Source organism: Saccopteryx bilineata, chromosome 9, assembly GCF_036850765.1.
Source record: "Saccopteryx bilineata isolate mSacBil1 chromosome 9, mSacBil1_pri_phased_curated, whole genome shotgun sequence".
Classification (NCBI taxonomy): Eukaryota; Metazoa; Chordata; class Mammalia; order Chiroptera; family Emballonuridae; genus Saccopteryx; species Saccopteryx bilineata.
The window spans coordinates 9,086,413-9,102,835 of NC_089498.1; the positions used below are offsets into that span (position 1 = coordinate 9,086,413).

General features: G+C 45.5%; 1 pseudogene; it reads right to left on the bottom strand.

Moving 5' to 3' along the window:
* Positions 1–3,283: 3,283 nt before the first annotated feature.
* Positions 3,284–7,100, bottom strand: LOC136313569 (ribonuclease H1-like; annotated as a pseudogene).
* Between the last annotated feature and the right edge of the window lie 9,323 nt (positions 7,101–16,423).

The following is a 16,423-nucleotide window of genomic DNA, read 5'->3' on the forward strand; positions in this document are numbered from 1 at the left end:
GGCTTCAAGGGGAGGTTTTACCCACTCACCAGCTCCATGTCCCCCTCTTGCTTCAACCTCATAGGTGGGCACGCCAAGTCTCTCTCTCCTCCAAGGGGCTGGGAGGTGGCGGGTCCATGTCGGATGGGAGGCCCGAGGACGGAGCACCGCCCACTGGAAGGACGAGGCCTAATCTTTCCCAGGCGGCCGGGCCGGGCTACGTTCTCAAACTGGGCCAGAGCAGTTGCTATTCTGCATCTACACCGACCCTGAATAGAAGGGGGAAAGTGGGACGCCGGAGCCAGCTTTCCTCCGTGCCAACAAAACGCCATTATTTTAACTTCGTTTGTGCGGTACAAATGAGAAGGAGATAAATGTCGTGTTCCAGCCAGAGTCTATTAGTGGTTATCAACTGCCACGCGGACAGGCTGAGCAATCTGGCCACGGGAGGGCCGGGCAGAGCGGCACCCAGGGACCTCAGCTCTGAGACTCCTCTGCCTGGGATTTCTGAACCACGAAGCAAGATAAAAACGCGGACAGCGAGCTCGACACCTACCGCCAGTTGCCTAGAATTTTTTAAACGTTACCTACAGATCTTAGCAGGGTAACCTTGGGTATGCCGTCAACATCTTTGAGCCTGAATTTTCTCACCTGGCAAACTGGTATGCTCTCTGCATCCTGCCTGCCCTATTTCTGTGTGGGAATTAAACAAGAAAATGGATGGGGAAACGGCAACTGTTCCACACGTATTATTAATTATGCATTATACATCACACACACACACAATAATGATGCACCTAAGTGATTTGGATGCGTGTTATAAGTGTGTAATGCAAAATGCAATGCATTGTCCTTTCCCATCTCCGATGTACCTGCTCCCAGGAGAGCCAACAGAGGGAAGAAATATTCAAACCTCTATTCTTTTGTTTTAATAAATTTTCATTAAAGCCTAGCATGTCATACAGAAAGTACTTGATGAATTTCTCCAAAGTGAACACACGCATACTACATCAGTAGTTAAAATAGAGCCACTCTTTCCGCGGAGGAGCCCACTCTCCATCTCACTGCCCCACTAACAAACTCTCTTTCACGTGAAACTCTAAAATAATAATAATAATAATTAAAATAATACCATCCCCTCAGGTGCCCCCTCCTACTCACTCCCACTCCCTCTTCCAAAAAAGTAACCGTGACCTGTGGTGGTGCACTGCGTAAAAGCGTCGACCGGGAACAAAAAAGTAACCGTTACCCCGACTTCTAATATTACAGACTAAAGTCGACTGTGTTTAAACTTTGATCAATAGAATCCTATAGGATGTAGTCTTTCTGCATCTGGTTCTTTCAACACCGTGTTGGCAAAAGTCATCCACACTCTTCTGTGTAGCAGTAGCTTATTCATTTTCCTGGTTTTGTCATATCCTATTATATGAAAACACTCTCCTTTATTTATCCATTCTACTGTCGACGGACATGTGGGTGGTTCGCAGTTTGGGCTAATCCAAATAATGGCTCAGGTGTGTATAGATTTCTGTTGAATACATCAGTAGGAGAGGAATGTCAGGTCACGCAGTGTATGTTCAGCTTTATCAGATATCCACGCGCCATTTTCCCGACTGACGGTTCTCATCGGTACTGGGACCAGGAGCGCTTGACGGTTCCAGGTGCTCTGCAGCCTCACCCGCGCCTGTTTGGTACGTCTTTTCCATTTCAGCCGTGGTGGCGGGTGTGGAACAGCATCTCCGCCTCTGAACTGCCCTTTCCTGATGACCGATGAGGCCGAGCAGCTGGTTCCGTGTTTATTGGCCTCGGGGTATCTTGTCTTGTGATGGAACTGTTCAATCAAGTCTTTTGTGCATTTTTGTATTGTGTTACTTGCCTATTTTTCAATTTGATAGTTCTTTATATGTTCTGAATATTATATTATAAAGCTCTTCTCCCTCTTTGTGTCCCGCCTTTTCACTCTCATAATCCTTTGTATTTTAAAATATGGGAAACCCAAAATGGGTGGGCAACATTGCCAAGGTCTCCCGAGTTCATAATAGAACACAGGGGAAGAAGCTCATATGATTCAGATCCCAGAAAAAAAGATCTATGTAATAAGCAATGATTTTTAAGTAAAACTTGGGAGAAACAGTGATAATCAGATTACAATTTTTTTTTTCAGAAAGCAATAACAAAAATTAAAACTGTGTCATACAAAGTGCAATGCACACACTAAGGAAAGTGAGCCAGCTCCTGGGACAATTATTTAAATCATGCCAGCCAAAAGCTATCATAACTTCAGCTCTTTATTTTTTAATACTTGAATCTCTATTTTTGTTTTTGTTTTTTTATTAAGTGAGAGGCAGGGATGCAGAGAGACAGACTCTCACATGCACCCCTACCAGGATCCACCTGGCAAGCCTCCTACCAGGCAATGCTCTGCCTGTCTGGGCCACTGCTCTGTTGCTTGGCAACCAAGCTATTTTAGCACCTGTGGCGAGGTCATGGAGCCATCCTCAGCACCCAGGGCCAACTTTGCTCGAACCATTCGAGCCATGGGTGCAGGAGGGAAAGAGAGGAGCGGGGAAGAAAGAAGAAGCAGATGGTGACTTCTCCTGTGTGCCCTGACCGGGAATCGAACCCAGGACTTCCAAACACCAGGTCAATGCTCTACCACCAAGCCAACCAGTCAGGGCAGAATAATGATTTTTAAAACAGAAATTACTGCTGTATTTTTCTTTATTTTAAAAAAATTATTTGCGCATCTTGGTCTTCAAAAGTTGTAACTGTTCCTACATAATGGTGAGTTACCAGGGCTATGTACATGCAGGTTTACCCGGTACACAGGTGCCCAGCCAGGTGAGACCCAGCCCTCTTCCCTGCAGGCCCTGGCCAGGCTGCCTCCGGCCTAGGATCATTGCCTTTCTCTGATCTGTGCACAGGAGCAAGCCAGCCTGGACATCCTGAGACTCAACCCCGGCAATTGGAAGGTAAATGACCCCTTTCAGAATACTTCTAGACTTCTTGTCGATACCGCTTAACCAATGTTTTATTACTACATCCTTATTAAAGTCCTAAAAATTTTTGTCTAGACTGCGATAAAACTAATGAGGACAGTATCAAGCCCAATAAAGCATCATGCTGAAATCTCAAATAAGTCTTAAATCTCAAAGGATGTTCAATTTATCATACACTTAACCACTCTTATCGCTCGGAATCACAGAACGCCAGCTTGCCTTTCTGAGTTAGTGTGAAAGTGCCTCTCCATCTCCTTCCTGCAGTGTCATTTTTCACACCAGTAAGTAACAAAATAGCCACTGGCTTAAAGTTTTTCCAAGAATGACACTGAGTCTCCGGATTGCTTAACTCCTTCTCTGGCTAAGCGGTCGGCTTCCTCGCTGCCCTTCCAGCCCGAATGACCAGGAACGTGCATTTGTTAAACAGGCTTTATTTTCTTTCCTTTGTGCATCATCGTGTTCAAGAGTTCAGTCTTGAGAGTGGGCTGTGTATAGCGAGCTCCTCCGCATAGCCCCTCCCTCGCGGCACTCTAAACCAGGGGTCCCCAAACTTTTTATACAAGGGACCAGTTCACTGTCCCTCAGACCGTTGGAGGGCTGGACTATAAAAAAAACAAACTATGAACAAATCCTTATGCACACTGCACATATCTTGTTTTAAAGTAAAAAAACAAAACAAAACGGGAACAAATACAATATTTAAAATAAAGACCAAGTAAATTTAAATCAACAAACTGACCAGTATTTCGATAGGAACTAGGCTCCTCTCACTGACCACCAATGAAAGAGGTGCCCCTTCCGAAAGTGCGGTGGGGGCCGGATAGATGGCCTCAGGGGGCCGCATGTGGCCCACGGGCCGTAGTTTGGGGACCCCTGCTCTAAACGGCACAGTGACTACTCCTGGTGCACTATGTCACGGACACGCCGATGAGGGTCTGGTCCGATTCTCTACAGGTTGGACCTTACTGTTTTTATGGCTTCCCCCCCACACACACTTAGGATGGAGGTGATGACCTTTCTAGGCAAAGCGTACAAACGGGTGGGTGTGCACACGACACACACACCTTACTTTCTGGAAACGCTGTGAGAAAGGGCTGCCCTTGTCCGGCTGAACCACCGATCGTGGGGCTGAGAGCTTCCACAGCCGCTCGCCACGCCCTGCTTGCCACGCGGTCCTGGCGGCACGGCAGGGCAGGGGCGGGAAAACAGGTGCCGTTTAACTTGCTCTGGATTGTTCGAAAAAAATTTTTTTAACAAAACTTGTCTACTATAAGAAAATACTTTCATTGTGGAAAAAAAAAGTCATGTTACTAAGATCTTATCACACAACTTTACCTTTAACAGAATATGTTATAAATTAGCTTTATTCAATAGGATGGCTGCTTCCAAAGAAACCAATAGGCTGACATGTTCAAGCCACTTTTACAGTGAGGTGCGGCTGGCGAGGACAACGTAAAGGACACAGAACAGTGCATTCTGTTACAATGACATCCTCCTGTTACAGCAGGATTGCTTACATGACAATAAAACAATCACGTGTTCTAACACACGGCATGACACCAGTTTCACAGAAACTGTTACTTTAACTTATGTCACTGAGTCGCTCACAGTAGGACCATCTCTCTGGCTAGTTAAGAAGGTTTGGTCCTAACAGCCACAAGACAGGGCCACTGAGAAAACACTCACCCACTGAACGTCCACGGCCTTGACAAGTCTCTCCAGCTCCATAAAGTCCTCCTGGTGCTTATTACCCATCTGTTCTTCTTCCAGCCTTGAACCCAGTTAGTAATGCCATTGATGGTAAACCCACTGTCCTTATACAGAGCCCACTTATGGATGTTTTGAGCCTTTGCCTGTTTGATGGCTTTGAGGATGCATGAATTTCTGCTCTTCGGTTGATTTGTCACTCAGGAAGTCTAAGGCCTACATTTAAAGGATGGCTGGGCCCCCAGCAGACCCTGATTCCCACTCGTGTCCTCCTCTGCCCATTACTGCAGCATAGCCGTCAGTGTGGACGATGACATACTTGTCCATATAAGAAGACATGTCCATATCAGCGGGAGGCGTTGCCTCCACATTCTGTTTGGCATGCTTTGCACATGGCTCTGAGCTCTCCCCTTCACCTCCTGCCAGGGGCTCACAGAGCCGCTTGTGACTTTCACTTGTGATTCCTGTCCGTGTGCATCTTCCTGTCCTTCTGAGAGGTGGGGGCTCCCAGAGTCTCTGACAAAGGCCCAGGATCCCTCTTCTGTGGCAAACTTCTTGCATCCGGCAGCAGGCAACGGATCCACCTGCGCTGTACATTCATTCATTCCAGGTCAGGAAGACCCCGGCCTTGAGACCGCTCCTCACGGCATGGAACACACCGAGCCCACCGCTACGGCAGCGCACAGCGGCTGAAACTTGGTCATCGCTCACCTCCAGGCACCGGCCAGCACCTGGCCTCCAGCTCCCCGCTGCCAGCACGTGGCTCTGCTCTGTTCCTAAGAGTTGCAAATAATTCTTTCCAGTTGATTTCCTTAGTTTCCCCACCACCACCCATGCAGAGTCTTTATGAGCTTTTAATAAAGTTAAATTTGCGGATCTTTTTAAAATCAACATCTAGGTTTTGAGTCATAGTTCGAAAGGCCTCTCTCCCTCTCCAATCTTCGTGTATTTTTCTGGTTTCATGTTTAGAATGTAAACCTTTGAAATTTTTTCAACTGGCTATTCCATCATTGACTGAGCTGTCCATCCCTTCCCCCGATGATTTGAGATCTCTTCTTTATCATATTCTGAATAGCCACAGTACTTGTGTCGATTTCTCAATTTTCTACTTCATTTCAAGGGTATATGCTTCATCCACCACAACAACCATGCTTTAATTATTGAGGCTTTATAATATGTTTTTATATCTAGGAAGTCTAGTTATTTCTCTTTGTAAGTATTTTTCTCACTATTCTAGTTTATTTATTTCAAGAGAACTTTGGAATAAGCTCATCTGATTAAAAAGAAAAGCCTACATATCTTATTATGATCATATTAAATGTATAAATTAAATTAGGGTAAATTGGTATTTTATTATGATAAATTTTCATATCTAAGAACACAGTAAGTTATTGTATTTGTTCAAGTCTTCTTTTGTATCCTCAAGGTTTAAAACATTTTTTTCACACATGAATTTCACATTTTTATTCCTTTTATTCCTAGGTTTTATATCTTTGTGTGTGTGTGGCCCATCTAACGGGGCAGCTTCTCCCACCATATCTTCTAATTAGCTGTTATTGCATACATAAAAGTATTGATTTTTGTATCTTAGTTTGTCATTTATATCTTAGTTTGTCAAATATGTTAGGTCTTTCTTTGTTCTATCATATTATTAAACTATTTTGCTGTTGAATAGTTCTATTTATTAAATCTTTCATTACGTAGTTTTTAAGGTTTTTGTGTATAGTATATTCAGATACGTAGGACAATTTGTATGTTTGTTCTAATAGTTGCCTTTATAAGTTTAGCATTAGTCTAATGCTGTTAGCTTTCTATTTCCTTGGTGAGTTCTTTACCCATAATCAATAATGAAACAATGATATTTTCTCTTCCTTTCCCCTGTCATTTTTTTTTAGTTGTCCCACATAGCTCAGAGATGAGGCCACCACTAAAAATCAATAAACTCTGACTGTTACTCTTTTCTAAAAACAAAAAACGCACGCAACATCAAAAAAAAGTCCAAAAAGTCTTGATTCTCTTCCTTCTTCTTGATAACCCGAGCTCTTCTGTCTAGAACCAGCCCTCAGTTCTGTTTGAAAACATTCTCCCTGGACCTAAAGACAGCAGTCCTAACACCTTAGCGAGAGCGAGTGGTTGTGTCAGTACAGTAACACCCCTCCCTCCTCCACCACCAGATTCTCCTCTCAGGCCCGGCTCCTGGTCTCTCTCTAGCCCAGGCTACAAAACCAGTGATCAGTGGGCACAAAACCAGTGATCGGTGGGCAAAACCAGGGTCTCCACTAAGAAGCTCTCCCAGGGGTCTGGTCCTCATCAAATGCAAAGGTTCTAAGATCCCCAGATAGAGATACAATCATAAAATATAAGTAAGTTTTAGAGACGCACCTGATTATCAGAAAGAGTCCGAAGGTCCTCCATGACCTACTGCCTTACCTATGAAAAGGGTGACAATACATCTTGGTGAACAGGTTTGCTTTATTCCTGCTGAGCCAAACTATTTCAGTTTGGATAACAACTTTGAGACTCCGCCCACCTGTAGACCACACACACGTGATTGACAAAGGCTCTCGATAGACTTGGCCTTCATCATCATCATTATAACTGAAAAGCACATGCCTGCTTTGCCGCTGTTTAACTGCTGTTCTCACTAAGCCTCAATGTTCTCATCTATACGAGAAAGGGTATGTGAGCTCACTGATCTCAAAAGTCTCTTTTGCTGGTACACCAGAACTGTAGTTTCATCATTTTTTTTTATCATGATCAAACTTTTTGGGTCAAGGTTATTTTGAGAATCAAAGTCAAAATGAACAGAAACGCGCTAAGTTGTGTGACGCTGTGCAACTGACAAGCATCATTATTATTGCAGGAGACTTCCCTGCCCTTTCTTTCGGGAGGGAAAATAAAAGAGAGAAAATTAAACTGTTCTGTTTATTTTTAGAGTTGGGTTCATGCAAAGGTCTTTTCCTGCCAACCCAGGGATGCGCACAAGGTATGCGATGTCCCCAAGGACAGTGGGACCTGCGTGACAGGAGCTGGGATCGGGAGGGGTGGCTCGTGTGCTCCCAGGAGTCACCAGCACACAAGAGTTTCAGGAGAAAGCCAATGTGTGGGAGGCTCGGAGGGCCTTCATTAAAAGGTCAGTCAACTTTTCCCTCGGTAATTTTACAGCATGCGGTCAAAGAACTCATGATCTGTCCTCTCCGTTCGGGTGGAGTTCAAACCCACGGAAGCACGCAGTTACAGGAACAACAAGCAACCAAAGGCACTCACTTCACAGCGGTGACTAAATCTGGCAAATATCCCGTCCACTCCACCCCCAACCTCTTCAGTAGACTCTATCTTTAAAGGGGAAAAGCCTAGAGATGAGACTCCTATTACGTACTTTGGGATATTTTGTCCAGGTATCTCAAGTACATATACGGTCTACCGGAAAGTTCTGTCTGTTTTTGGAATAAAACAAAATACAAATTTTTCTTACCATCAATAAACTTTATTAAATAATTGCCATTATTATTAATGATTTCTTGACAGCATGAGGGCAATTTGTATATCCCATTTTTGAAAAATGTTTTATCTTTTGATGCAAGAAATTGAACCAGTGCTTGTTTGAGATCTTCATTTTTGAATTTTTTGCCCTTCAAAAAATTTTGTAAGGACAAAAACAAGTGATAGTTGGAGGGTGTTAAGTCCAGGGAATATGGTGGATACGACAGAATTTCCCAGCCTAGTTCTGCAACTTTTTGACGAGTCCCCAAAGCAGCATGTGGCCTGGCATTATCATGATGCAGTATGATGTTCTTCCTATTGAACATCGCCGGCCTCTTTTCTTGGACTGCTGTCTTTAAATTATCCATTTGCTGACAATACTTCTCCGAATTGAGCTTTTCGTTCGGTTTTAAAAGCTCATAATGTATTGGTCCTCAAATGTCCCATTATATTCACAACATTCTCTTATTCAGAGTCGAATTTGGTTTAGAGGTGGAAGGGCTAGGTTTTCCGGGTTCACAATATGCCCTTTTCCTTACGATGTTTTTGTAGGTAATCCACTTTTCATCCCCAGTTATCATTCGGTTCAAGAAGGGCTCGATTTTGTTCCGAGCAAGCAGAGATGTGCATATGACGACTCGATCATCCAAATTCTTCTGACTTAATTCATGTGGCACCCATCTTAAATGTTTCCACACCAATCCTATCTTCCGAATATGGTCCGAAATGGTTTGCTGAGCTGAATTAAGCCTTTCTACTATCTCCAATGTTGTCAGAAAAGGATTTTGCTCCAACATGGTCTTAACAACATCGTCATCAATCAAAGATGGTCGCCCAGAACGTGGCTTATCAGAAAGGTCGAAATCACCTGTTTCGAATTTTTCGAACCATCTTCTGCATATCTTATCAGAAACTGTACCTCCACCAAACACTTTCAATAAATTTCTACATGCTTCTGTAGCATTTCTTCCTTGTTGAAATTCATAAAAATTACAGTGGCGTAAATGAACTTTATCAGTAGCCATGGGTACACTATCACTTCACACATAAGACTAACATGAATCAACTTTGTTTTAGTTAATTTGCTATGTCAGTATGTATACATTTAGTGATAAAAATAGAAAGGCACACATGCGCCGAATAAACGTGCTTACATGTCCAAACTTGTTGTGATAGAAACGGACAGAACTTTCCGGTAGACCTGATATATCCTTTTCTTTCCTTCACCTAGAATGAGTTGTCCAGTTGCCTATCCCTCTCTAAGCTCCATTCATGCAACCAGGGGTCAGTAAACTTTTCCTGTAAAGAGCCAGATAGGAAATACTTCAGGCTTTGGAAGCTATACAGTAACTGCTGCAACTATTCGATTCTGCAGCGGAAGTGCAAGAACTGTCATAGACAACACATAAACAAATGGGCACGGCCGTGCTCTAGTATAATTGTATTTATGAGCACTGCAACTTGAATTTGGTAGTGTTATTACAGCTCACAAAATATTGTTCTTCTTTTGATTTTCTTTTAAGCTCTTGAAAATGTAAAAACCATTCTTAGCTCACAAGTGTAAAAAATAAAATAAAATAAAAGCAGGGGGCCAAAGTTGGGCCAGGAACCATAGTTTGCCAACCCCGTCTCTATATTGTGAACAGTTTGAGAACAGGGACAAATCATCATCATCTTACTATCACCTAAGGTTTGCTTCAGTGCCTGACAGCCAGGAGATATCCCAGAACATGGAGGTAGATGAGAGAGATGAAGACCATGGAAAGGACAAGAGATGGATGTATTCATCAATAAGACAAAACAAGTCCTTCACGTCGCTCTGCGTGGGTGCTGGAAGGGAGAAAGTGCAGAAGCTAACAGCATCACTTTGGGGTTAGAAAGATCTGGATTTGGATCCCAGCTCCACTATTTCCTGGCTTGGCCCCAGGCAAGTAACTGAACGTCAGGGCACATTTATCTGCAACTAACAGAAAACCCAATCAGTGTTGGCTTGACCGTGGCAGATTTTTGTTGTTTCACTTGCCAAGAAACCTGGATGCAGTGGTTCCGAGGCTGGTTCAGGGCCTCAGTGATGTCACTGAGGCCACAAACTCTGTCTGTCTCCTGCTCTGACACCCCAAGGCTTTTCATCTTCATGTGTGTCGCCTATAGTTGCATCACAGCCAGCATGCCCAAGCCGTGAAGGAGGGGACAGAAGACACGCCAACTCAGACTCCTCCTACCCTGCCTTCTTCCACCAGGAGGCCCGTGGCTCACCTGGCACTCTCTACGCAGATGACGATTCCGTTCTCATTGTCCAGACCCGGCTTATGAGGCTACCCTGATGCAAGGGAGTCCAGTATTTACTGTAGGAACCAAGGGAAGATGGAGTTGGGAGTGTCCATCTCACAGATTGTTGTGAGGACAAGTGAGGTGATGTGTGAAAAGCATGGGCACATAAGTACTCAATCCATCGCAGCAACTGTGATCAGTAGGACTAGCTTAGATAGTTTCAAAATCCTAAAATACAATTCCTATAATATCGGTATAAAAACTGTCATTTCTCAGATGAAGCTAGAAAGCCTCATACCCTTATTTCACAATACCCATCATTACACACACTTACAGTGAACGCAGATTGAAGTGGAATAGTGTGTGTGATAGTAGGCTATTGCTTTAGTTAACAGTGTCTATATGTACTTGGAGCTGTATACACACATGTGCACGCATGCAGAATAAGTGAGTAGAGCCTGGTGATGTACTTGGAGCTGTATACACACCTGTGCATGCATGCAGAGTAAGTGAGTAGAGCCTGGTGAAGCTGGATACGCTCCACATCCTCCAGTTAAACTAGAGAATGCAGGCGCTTTCCCTCGGCAGAAAGCCTGAGTCATCCTCCCCTCTCTCTTGGCCTTTCCTGGTCAGATAATAACTCCTGCAGCCTTTGCACTGCAGGGTGTGTCATGTTTGTTCACTGTTTTCCAGGACCCCAGCACAACCTTGATCGCCTTCTGTCCAGACAATTGCAACAGACGCCTAAGTATTCTCCCGTCTCCGGCTGCTCTGTCCCTACGAAGCGATCCATTCTCACCTTCCTGCCAGTTCTCCCCCTGAAGCAAAGCTCTGACCAGGCCACTGCCTTGCTCGAAACTTTCAATGGTTCCCCGATGCCCACGAAGTTCAAAGTTCTCATGTTATTCAGGGTGTCCCTTACCTGCCCCCTGCTCCCCCCTCTCACCTTCTCTCCCCACACATTCCCAGTCCAGCACCCTTAGAAATTGCTCTTTCCTCTGAACACCCCCCACCCACACGCACACTTTCTGCGCCTGTCTTAGCTCCCACTCGCCCATCTCTGCTCTCCCAGACCTTACCTACAGGGATGGGACTTTCCATTTCAAGTGACACTGAAACTCTGCTTGTGAAAGACTATAGGGAGCTCAGAATTTCATGGACCTCCATCTGTGTAAAACTAGCTGATTGAATCCATAAAACGGCCCATAACTGCCTCTCATGTTTTCTTAGTCCCCAAACTTTTAAATGTGATGACAACTGACAATTTAAAATTGAAACACCCCATCGAGTGACTTGGGAAGTAGACAGCTGATTCAGGCCAGCAGGCTCCGCATCTAAACTGCACATGGAAGGGGCCCCGTTGGAGCTCAACTTACTTCTCTCCCCACTATTTGTAGAGACATCAGAAGACCTCTCGCATGGCAGAGCGGCTATGTACCCTGTGCTGCTCCAAAGGAAGGGAGCCACTACATTTGGTGCTTGGCTCTGGGCTCGTCAGTGCCATTTTGTTGTCTAGGTAACTCTCCCAATGGCTACATAGGCATTCCCATTATCTCTATCTTCAGCAGAGATGAGTGATCCAGAGATGAGTACATTCTTAAGGTCACAATGTTGAGATTTAACATCAATCCTGATTCTAAAACCCCACAATCTTTGCAGTTATGCAAGATCACAGAGCAGGTAAGTGACTAAATTTGGATCACGTCTCATCAAGAATGCTACAGCACACATTTGTGCAGGGGGCAAAAAGCAGGATCAGATAAACCTTGGCAACCTCTCCAGTGAAGAGAGCCTAAGAGCCCAGGTTGGAACGGGCGGTCAGAAGAGGGCCCCTTCACTCTGGCTGTTTGAGGACTTCTCATTCCGGCCTAAAAATGGAACTCAAGCAGGGGGGCTCAGCTATCAACCTTCATATGACTTGAATTTTAATATGCTTTTCATCTTCAACCCAACTCCCACGTTTCAGCAATGCCACCCTTGACTTTTTACCCATGATGCACTGTTTGCTATTGTTTCATGTTGACATGGCTAGTCTTTAAAGCTGGACCACAAAACCGAGATGGTAGGAACCAGTTCTTCTCCTCTTGCTATCAGCATGCGTAAGTCCGCTCCTCCTACGTAACAGACCACCACATAACTGAGTAGGTTTGAGTTTTACTGATCTAGGCTGGATTCGACTGGGCGTGACTCCAGGCCGAGGGTTAGATTCAGGCCTGCTTCACGCAGTCCCACACTCTGGGGCCAGCCTCCAGGGCATGTCCTCCTCATGGTGATGACAGCAGCACAGGACGGTCAACTCAGTCACACAAGACACTGCAGGCTCTTCTTGAATCACATTCCCTAATATTCTAATGGCCAAAGAGTTATGTGGACAATCCCAAAATCATTAAAAGGGGTATTTCATTCTGTCTATCATGGAGGAAAGATATGGATATATGCTACAGGGGAATAAAAACTTGAGACCAATAATTCAAACTAGTATACCTTCAACCGAACAGGTACTGCTTTCCTGGTGTACACTGGGCTGTGTCTTTATCAGTAGCAACCTAACAAAATTGTAACCAGCCACACACTAGACCCAGAGCTAGGCATTTGGATTAGCAAGGTAGTCAAGTCATGGCTCCCGTCTCTATGAGCTGAAGGTCAAGTAGAGAACAAAAGGATGCAAAGCTGAAATGTATTGAATACTTACTATACACTAGGTACCGTGACACACATAATTACACACAGACCTCCCAGCAACCCTAGCATAAAACTTCTGAACATCCACATTTTGCAGATAAGACAGAGGCCCAAAGAAGTCAATATAATTTGTCAAAAGCCCCACAGCCGGAAAGTTAAAGAGTTAGGGTTCAAATCTAGACATAACCCCAAACCCATGCACAGACGATTATAACACAGTGCAGGGAGAGCACTCAAGAGGCATCAGCAGAGGTCTGTGGGAGCAAGGGGGAGGGAGCAGGGCTCAGGCGAGCTCTCACACAGAAGGTGGCAAACGAGCTGGGCTTTGAAACGTGAGTGAAAATCCACCGAACTTTGGGTTGGTGGGAAGAGCATGTGCAACGGCTTGATGAGAGAACAGGGACCTTCCTAGAAGAGTCGGGGGTCGAGTGTTGTTGGACGGCAGAGCTGTGGTAGGAAGAGGCGAGAGATGAACAGGAAGGGAGAGGTTGCGGCAGGGGAAGGAAGAGAGCGCGCTGTGTACCAGACAAGGAGCGCCAGCTGTGCCTTAGGGACTGGGAGCCCTAACGACACGCCGTCTGATTGGACTTCAGTTCTAGAAAGAACAGTTTGGTGGCAAAGTGGGGAAGATGGGCTTGAGCACGGAAGCCAAGGGACTAATCACAAAACCGTCAAGAGAAGCGAGTACCACCAACCTGAGAAACAGGCCAGCCCAGCCTACGCGGACTGGAGAGTGTGGGCTGAGGCCAGAGTGGGAGCAGGTACCCTGCTTGGCTCCCGCGGCCAGGGCCATGGTGGAGAGGACCCAGAAATACCGACTTTTTAAGTCTTTAGATTTTTAAACATATCTTGATATCTTTAAAATCTGGTATTCCTTTGGATCCTTTGCTATCCAAACACTATTCAAATTCAGGGACCAAATGCAGAGAATCATTAACTCTCTTGCACTCACCCCTTATCTGAGCTCTGGCTGCCAGGAATCAGAGATGGGACAGATCTGAACAGTGCAGACCTTTGTGATAGCAACCTAGTCAAGCATTTAAAAAATACTTGTTAATGTATGTAATACATATGCATCTATGTGTATATACATACATGTATGTATGCATACTGTTTGTATAGGCACGTATACATGTGTACATGTACATGCCTATGTATGTGTGTGCCCATGTGTATATAGGTGCATGTATATCTATGTATATAGATATCAAATTCAAAACACAGCTGCTACCATTACTGCAGCCATGGACAACTCTGTATCTCAGAGTCACACAGACCACCCAGGGACTATGGGCTTCTTCATCCTCTCACACATTCTTTTTGAAAAGAGGCAGAAAAGCCATTTACAAGCTGTGGTCAAATATGAGCCTCCACGCTAGATTTTCACCCCTTTCTTGACATCTAGGAATGCAGAATTGTCCCCGGGAAGGTGGCCAAGGAATTGACCTGTGTGGCTTCAGTCTTCAAAAGCAAGAAAGAGGCTTTGGGGGTTTCATTCACCAGCCAAAAGTCTAAGACAGGACAGAAGGGGAACACACTCGGGATGACTCAGCGATAACATAGCAGCTGCAACCCTCAGTCTTTATGTGGACCGTTCCAACTAACGCTTATCTGCAATATCTCCCTGTTGTTTGGATGTTTGGAGGGAAGAATCAGCATCTCCCCCTCTCTCTCTCTCCCTCTCCCCTCCTTCCTCTCTCTCTCCCTCCCCCCAGTTTTCTATGACTACTACTTCCCTGAGTACAAAATGCCTACCTACTCCCTCACAAAGCTCAGTTCCTCATCTACTCTTTGATGTCCTCCCATTTCCTTCTATTGCTGCTCCTTTGCAAAGGAAGAAGCTATGAATACTTGTGGGCAGTTTCTTAATTATGGAACCCATTTGCAGCCAATTTCCTGGACATGAGGAGAGTGCCGTCCAGGATCCCTGAGGGCCCTGGGAGTGTTCTCCTAGAAGCTGAGGCCTCTGGTCTCACCCAGGAGCCCGGTGCCCTCAGGGAGCTTAACATCCAGGGGTTCTCTCCTCACCTGTAATTCACGGGTGTGAGGCATCACACTTGGCTGCGGGCCTAGGACTTGATTCAGAAAAGCCTAGTCTGCAACTCAGTGGCAAATCGCTATTTCACAGCAGCTTGTTTCATGGATGGCAGCAGAAATTCAAATGTCCTCTCTCTAACTAGTTTTGGCCAGTGTCTTGGTGTATCGCTCACAAAAGTTTTGAGTTTCTGGAAATTTGATTAAATGGTTTTTGAAAATCTGGACTTCAGACAATTTCTGAAGCTAGTCAATTAATCCAATAAATATTTATTGTATACCTGCTATGCTGGAGCTGGGGTGGGCACACTAGGGCTCACAAGTTTTTTTGTTTGTTTGTTTTTTGTTTGTTTTTTTGTATTTTTCTGAAGCTGGAAACGGGGAGAGACAGTCAGACAGACTCCCGCATTCGCCGACCAGGATCCGACCGGGATCCACCCGGCACGCCCACCAGGGGCGTGCTCTGCCCACCAGGGGGCGATGCTCTGCCCCTCCAGGGCATCGCGACCAGAGCCACTCTAGCGCCTGGGGCAGAGGCCAAGGAGCCATCCCTAGCGCCCGGGCCATCTTTGCTCCAATGGAGCCTTGGCTGCGGGAGGGGAAGAGAGAGACAGAGAGGAAGGAGGGGGGGTGGAGAAGCAAATGGGCGCTTCTCCTATGTGCCCTGGCCAGGAATCGAACCCGGGTCCCCCACACACCAGGCCAACGCTCTACCGCTGAGCCAACGGGCCAGGGCCTCCCACAAGTTTTTATAAGCAAAGTGTTCTTGAAACACAGCCATACTTATTATTTATGTATTGCTTGTGGTGGATTTTGAGGCAAAATATCAGAGTTAGTACTTGCAACAGGGATCGTGTGGTCAGCAACACTTACGGTATTTACTAGCCAGCCCCGGTCTAGACATCGTGCACCTGACTGCCTGTTTCTGAAGGGTCTCACTGCTCCTCCCAAGACTCGCTGCAGACATGGTGACTCCTAAATCTATAGCTCAACTTGGACCACTCCCCCAAGTTCCGCAGTGGTATCTGCAACCCTTTTAGACATTTCCACCTACTTTCCCAGTAGTCCACTGACTGCTCAAGCTGACCTCCCCAAATGAACCTCTCTCTGTGACGTCCCCTGTCTTACCTATGGCGTCGCCACCCACAGGTGTGTCTCAGTCCCCCAGGAGCCACCTGTAGCTCCTCCCTTCCCCTCCGCTGCACATGTCATCACCATGATCCCTCCTAGATATCCACAGATCTGTCCCCTTTGCTCCACCCTCCCTG